This window comes from Vespula vulgaris, chromosome 7, assembly GCF_905475345.1.
Source record: "Vespula vulgaris chromosome 7, iyVesVulg1.1, whole genome shotgun sequence".
NCBI classification, from domain to species: domain Eukaryota; kingdom Metazoa; phylum Arthropoda; class Insecta; order Hymenoptera; family Vespidae; genus Vespula; species Vespula vulgaris.
Window position 1 is genome coordinate 8,292,501 of NC_066592.1, and position 7,500 is coordinate 8,300,000.

Genomic DNA, 7,500 nt, shown 5'->3' on the forward strand with positions numbered 1-7,500 from the left:
CTTCACCTTCCACCTTTTTTTCTCTATATATTTACATGTACGTTCACTCAAAATGGCGTGCACACACACGCACGCACGCACGCAGAGCACCTGCACGTTTCATCCTTTCACGTTTCATTTCTTTCTTTTTTCTTCGTCTAATTATTCTCTCTCTCTCTCTCTCTCTCTCTCTCTCTCTCTCTCTCTCTCTCTTTTACTTTCTCACAATCTTTTTCTAACGCACAGACACACACACACACACACGAACACACACATACTTTCTCTTTCCTCTCTCTCTCTCTCTCTCTCTCTCTCTCTCTCTCTCTCTCTTTCGTTTCTTTTGACTAATCGCCGCAATAAACATAGCGAAAAATCGTTTTCCGCAGTCCGTCGAAAAAAAGAGGAAAAAAGAAAAAAAAAAAAAGAGAAAGAAAGAAAGAAAGAAACAAGAAAAGAAGAAAAGAAAATCCTCGAGGATCCGTGGTGTACCCGCGAGCTATATTTTTTATGCTTTTGTTTGTTTTTTTTTTCGTTTGCTTCTTTCTTTCATTTTTTATTTTTTTTTCGGGGCTTTGTTTTTTTTTTGTTTTTTTGTTTTTTCGTTTTTCTTTTTCGAACCACCCTCCCTCCAACGATAAGTTTCACAGCTACTTTTTGACTTTCCTACGCTATTCGGGCGATATAAAAAAATTACAAAATGAAGCTACCACTTTCACCCTCTCTCTCTCTCTCTCTCTCTCTCTCTCTCTTTTTTTCTTCTTATTTTCATTTCTTTTTTTTTCCTTTTTTTTTTTCGTCGGGGCACACCACGCTCACACCTCGTGATCGATAAAAAGAAAAAAAGAAAAACGTATGCTTCATCGAGACGAGACGTCCGATCGACTCCGATTAGTATCGATTAATCGATTCGAATCGTTTTCGAATCGAGAGAGAAAAACAAGAGACAATTACGAGAAAATCGATATCTCGAAAGTCTCGCTCAATGAGAACTTCGTTTTTGACTTTTTCTTCTTTCTTTTCTCTCTTTTTTTTGTTTTTCTTTTTTCCACGCTCCCTTAATCCTCCCGTCTGCCCTTTTTCCTTTTCCTTTTTCTTTCTTTTTCTTTTTTTCTTGCTTTTCTTTCGTTCTCTATACCCTCGACGGGAAAAATACGGTAATCGAAACGATAATCGAAAGAATTATCGGACCGCTTATCCTTCGATATAGGTAACAACTGTATGGGACTCTATTGCAGCTCGCAGCTTATACACTACCGTGTAGTGCTATACGTATTATTTCAGTTAACACTTATAACCACGTTACACTGTAGCTATGTATATAATGTATAATATCAACGTATCCACGTTATGTAACAATCATTCATTGTCGGTTGTTACATCGTATATAACGTATATACGTTTCTTTTTCTTCTCTTTTTTTTCTTTTTCTTTTTTTTTTTTTTAGTTTCGATTAAAAGCAAATCGCACTCTTTGCTTTTCGACGATTTCGTCGAGCATTTATTTTGACATTCCTCTCTCTCTTTTCGCACATTTTTAAAAGTTCTCTCTCTCTCTCTCTCTCTCTCTCTAACATTCATTCTATTCCTGTCTTTCACATTCTTTCATACACATCGCGTGAGCTAACCGATTCCAACAATCTCTCTCTCTCTCTCTCTCTCTCTCTCTCTCTCTCTCTCTCTCTCTCACGGTTACAGTTATTTTTTTTTTGTTTTATAACAATATCTTGCGACCAAAAAATAAACTCTATTATGTGTATTATTTCGCTAATTAAGCTACGATTATCAATCGTTACGGCTACGTTTTACGTTACAAAGATTTCGTCGATTCTGAAAAAGAGAGAATTTACAAATAGTTTCCTGGTCCGGGCGTGACGGTTTGATTTTTTTTCCTTTTTCATCTTTCTTTTCCCAATTTTTTCCCATGTACCACCCGCTTGCCGTTCTTCAGGATATTATCTTTTTTTTTTTGTTTTCGTATTTTTGTAATATAATTTCTTTGTCTTCTGGACGAAACTCGAACGATCGTCTTTTTATCGTGGTCGTTCGGAGTTGGAAGAAAAAAAAGAAAAGAAAAAAAAAAGAGAAAGAAAAAGAAAAAAAGAAGAGAAACAGAAAAAGAAAAAGAAAAACAGAAAAGAGAAAATGAAAGAGAAATTCTTCGAAAGATTTCGATCATCGCGTTGCGTTATTTTCGATAAAATTTCTCTTTCATTATTCTTTATTAAATGGCTTTCGCGCAGCCGATCGATCACAGTGGAATTATGCTCTCTCTATCTCTTTCTAATAATCGAATACACGCGGTCATCGCGTTAAGGCGCTTTCGCTATCGCGATTGGTTCGCTATTAACTCACACAACTTGCAAAAAAATTATTCCTCTAATCTTCTTTCTTTCATTTCTTTCTCCCCTTTTGAAACGATTAAGAAGAAAAAATAATAAATAAGATTAAGGTCAAACTCTATCGTGTCAAAAAAAAAAAAAAAAGAAAATAAAAAAATAAATAAAACGAAGATCGCATACGTTTTGTTCGAAATAGAAAAGAAAAGAAAATTCTTCTTGTCTGTTTTTTTTTTTTTTTCGTTTTCGTTTTCATTTTCTTTTCTTTTTTCTTTCCTCTTTCGTTCCTCGCGAGAAAAATATCATTTTTCACGGTGGAACAGAAATTCATTTCGCACGCTAGCGATCTATGCGAATAATTCGCTAGTAATACAGCTTGTAGAAATTTATAGAACGCGTACGATGCCAAAAATTTTTCGTGCATTCGTCACTTTCCTTCCTATCTTTCTTTCTTTTCCCTTCCCCTCTCTTCCCTTTCCTTTCCTTTTTTGCGTTACCAATTGCACGTTGATACGAAAGCGTTCATTTAATTTATTAATAAAATTTACAAATTGCACTGCTCGACGGCTTCGGTAATATAAACGGAGTTGCGTTCCTATAATTAGATAATATTACGCTGTAGGCTTACGACATATCGTGGATTTATGTACGATATTATTAATATTTTCTCTCGCAGGCCAGCGGATTTTGATAATAATATTAATAATAATAATAATAATAATAATAATAGTAATAATAATAATAAGAAGAAGAAGAAGAAGAAGAAGAAGAATCTAATTTCTTGTTTCTCGCGAGAATAAAACGGCGAGTATATAAATTTTTAATAAAAGTAGAAAAAAATATGTGTGTATATACACATATATATATATATATATATATATATATATATATATATATATATATACATATATATATATATAAAGAGCACAAGATCTTAAGACGAATCCTTAAAGAAAAAAAAAAATGGCTATTATGTGAATCATTCAATAGAGGTAGATTTAAGCTGCTAGTAGATAATATGTACGTATAATATGTATATTATATATAAATATGTCTGTTCGTGTGTACGTTTCTATGTATATGTCTGTGTTTCTATGTACGAGAGTATATGTATGTGTATACGGTAATATGTAATGAACCATAAATAACATGATTTACCATCTACCATTTTCCTACGTAAAAAAATTGTTTCCATATTGTAAAAAGGAAACGGAAAAATAAAGTAAATACATATCTCGTATCTATATAAGAGAAAGACGTTCGGTGGACAAAACAGTCTTTGCGAAACAACGCGACAGAGAAAACGCGAACATCAAAAGTTTACAAAAATTCTTTCTTTTCTTTCTTTGTTTCTTATTTCTTTTTTTTTTGTTTTAGCTTTTTTTTGTGTTTTTTTTTTTGGTTTTGTTTAATATCATTTTTTTTTCTTCTTCAACGCATCGGTCACATCAAAGACATTGTTATTATTGTTATGCAAGTAATATTATTATTGTTATTGTTATATCCTTCATCATCGTTATTATCATCATCATCATCATCATTATCATTATCATTCTCATCGTTATCCTTATCATCATCATCATCATCATCATCATCATCATCATCATCATCATCATCATTATCGTCATTATCATTATCATTATCATTGTTATTAGATATTATTAGTTTTTTTTATTTTAGAATCGTTGAAATTGAATCTAACTGTAATGATTCTTCAAAAAAAGAATATTTTCGTTTAATAATTTTTAATTTAAGAATTTTTCTTTTAATGCGCGAGAGCCGTTCCCCCCTTTTTGTTTTTTTTTCCTCATTTTCTTTTCTTTTTTTTTTTTCTTTTTTATAATCAACGAATTAGAATCGTTCTTTCTTTTCTCTTTTTCTTCTTTTTTTTTTGCTTTTGCTTTTGTTTTTGTTTTCGTTATTTCGTACATCACAAGCACTAAAAAGGAGCTCAAGTTAACGTGATTATTTATTTCTTTCTCTCTCTCACTTTTTTTTTTTTAGTTGTTAATCTTTTTTTTTATTACAGAAGAAGGAAGAGATCAATAGTCGTAAAGGCAACGTTATCGAACATATATACGTTGAAGTTATTTAAATCTACCAAAGAGAAGGAAAAATACCTTTATTATAGCCCCGAACAATAATTATCATCGTAATTATACGAGTATTACGAACGACCTTTTTTCTTTTTTTTTTTTTTTTTTACTTTTTTGCTTTCTTTTATCTTTCTTTTACTTTGCTCGGTTATTGTTTTCATCTACACGGAATATTACGTTGTGTATCTGTAATGTTTTTTCTTTCTTTTTTTTTCTTTTTTCTTTTTTTTAATTTTTTTTTTTTTACACACGAAACTATGTTTCTCTTGCTGCACTAATAGAAAAAAGAAAAGATTTTGTTACTTATTTTTTTCCCCTTTTTTTCTTTATCATTCTATCGCACTTTCTTCCTCTCTCTCTCTCTCTCTCTCTCTCTCTACACGTTTTCCTTTTTTTCTATCCTTTCTCTTCTTCTGCTCACGCGCAAACTCTCACACTATCCTTCTCTTTCTCTCTCTTTCACACACATTTTTATTCACACTATTTGAAACATTCTTTCTGTCTCTCTCTCTCTCTCTCTCTCTCTCTCTCTCTCTCTCTTTCTCTTTCTCTCTATCTCTCTCAACTCTCTCCGATTAACTAATCTTTCACATCTACTTTCGAAGACTCCACTTTAAATATTAATTCGAGTAATCGATTCGCCTATCGAACGCCCTAAAGTCGAGTGTCGTATTTTTAGAAAAAGGTAAAAAATTCGCCATCCTAAGCTAACCGCCCCTTTTCCCCCACGTCTTTTTATTTTTCACCATTTATCCATCGTACACTTCAGCGTTATTACGTCTCGCTGTCTCTACGTTTTTATATCATTCTCTCTCTCTCTCTCTCTCTCTCTCTCTCTCTCTCTTTCTCTCTTCTTTCTCTTTCTCTCACTCTCTATCACTCTCTGTCACTCTCTCTTTTTCTCTCGCACAAAATGAAATCTCCCCGTTCTTTCCTCGTATCCTTTCCATCGTTCTACGTCCGCTTCGCGTGCGCTCCTCTCCTTAACTTTTTTTTTTTTATTTATTCAATACGAAAATATTCATTGTTATTAAAAAATTTCTCTTTGTCTGTCCTTAAATCTTAATCGCCGTTGAAAAATTTCGTTCGATGCTCGAGGTATGTGGCATTTGTTTTAAAAAAAATTGCTCGCGAAATTCGAGCTGCTGGGAAAAATCCTGGGGAGAGTGGGGGAGGGGGGGTGGAGTAGCAGGGATGGGAGATCGTCGTGGTGGTGGTGGTGATGGTGGTGGTGGTGGTAGTGGTGACGGTGTTGAGGAAAAATCACATCTTTTCCGAGAATGATAATCCGCTTTCTATCGATCATTATCGATCGTTTCAGAAGCAAAAAACACGATGGAAAGGTCGCGGCTTGAAAAAAAACGTTCGTCCAATCGAGAACGTCCCATTTTCGTTTATAATTCCGAAATATCCCTTCTCCCTCGTCTTCTCCCTTACTTTGTGTGTAAATGTACTCATGTATTTATTATATGTGTGCCTGCATGCGTGCTTGCGTGCGTGTATACGTGTATATCTGTACGTATGTATGTATATATGTGTATGTGTATATTTTTGTGCGTGTGTGTATGTGTCCCAATGCTTTTCGCAATGTCGTCTCACTCGTAAGTATATCATTTGACGTCAATCGGTTAATAAAAGAAACGATCAATTAACCGAACGATCATAAGAATCGATCGATCGATCGATCGATCGATCGAACGATCGGTTACGAGAATTGCAACTACGAACGTTTCCACGCGCGCGTTTCCCTTCTTCTTTCTGTATTTTACTTTTTTTGGATTTTTGTTTTCTTTTTTTTTCTTTCCTTAAAGAGTTTATCGCGTGTACAAAAATGTCTCTCTCTCTCTCTCTCTCTCTCTCTCTCTCGATCTTTCTTTCTTTCTTTCTTTCTTTCATTCTTTTTCTCTTTCTCTCATCGTACATATATATGCTCACTCGTTCTCTCTCTCTCTCTCTCTCTCTCTCTCTCTCTCTTTACTAAACATAGAATATACACGTTCACATTAAACGCTATGTAATATAAAGAGATTATTTAGAAAAACGAACGGATCAAAAAAGATCGATAGGATGCAAATTGGCTAGCGACGGTGAACGCACTCAGCTCGTGTCGTGCGAGCTCGAGATTGATCGATCGTCTGGTAATTTTCCTATTTCATATTATACGTATATCGACACCTACACGCTAATAGCTAAGAGTAATCATCGATTAAAACAGTTACACACACTTTCTCTTTCTCTCTTTTTTTTCTCTCTCTTTCTATCTTTCTTCACACGATACATTTTCATCCTCCTCTTCCTCCTTCTTTATCTTTATTTTTCACACATACATATGTATCTGTTCTCCTCTATTTGTTGTAATAAAAAAATTCTCGGATAATAAAAAAAAAACTCTCCAATTACTCTTCTCTTCTTTTATTGAAGATGTCTCGTCTCGCCAGTTCTGGAAATAATGAACGAGGAGGAATCTGTCGCTTTCGTGTGAATGGAAGCGAAGAGAGAAAAATAGAAAAGGGGGATGATCTTTCGAAAAATATAAAATCAGACGATGTTTTATTTCCTCTCTCTCTCTCTCTTTTTTTTTTTTCGTTCTACGCGAATGTTTTATGCGATTTTATCTCTCTCTTTCTCTCTCTCTCTCTCTTTTTTATTCTGACTAGTATATATGGATTCATCTTTATTTCTCATCTCTTTTCTCCGTTTCCTTTTTATTTTCGAAAACACATCCCCCTTTTTCAAGGACGACTCGCCGACGAATCTATTCAGTCCATCTAATTAAAATCTATGATACGAAAAAGTTTCTCGTCGATTTTGAAAAAGAAAAAGAAGATAAAAGAAGAAAGGAAAAGAACGATTCGAATGTATGCGGATAATACAAAGAAGAAAAAAGAAAAAGGAAAACAAAAAAAGAGATCTTTAGAAAAAAAATTGTAGAAGCGAGATTTTTAAATATGCACGCACGCACAACTATATAGTATTTTATACATAAATATAACAACGAAGAGATCGACGCACAAATTTTATTCACTGAATAGTTCAAAAAGACTTTGGATACTTTCAAAATACTATTTCTTGCGTCATACTTTTTCTTTC

The 7,500-nt window shown here is 33.6% G+C and overlaps 1 protein-coding gene across 2 annotated transcripts in view; it reads right to left on the minus strand.

Annotated features, from left to right (window-relative positions):
- Nucleotides 1–7,500, minus strand: part of LOC127065425 (cytoplasmic polyadenylation element-binding protein 2) — a 139,846-nt gene that overhangs the window by 2,163 nt on the left and 130,183 nt on the right. For both annotated transcript variants that reach the window (XM_050997742.1, XM_050997744.1), the window contains one exon: nt 1–7,500. This exon is cut by the window's left edge and continues 2,163 nt beyond it; it is cut by the window's right edge and continues 11,403 nt beyond it. The gene's annotated coding sequence lies outside the window, so the exon portion shown is untranslated.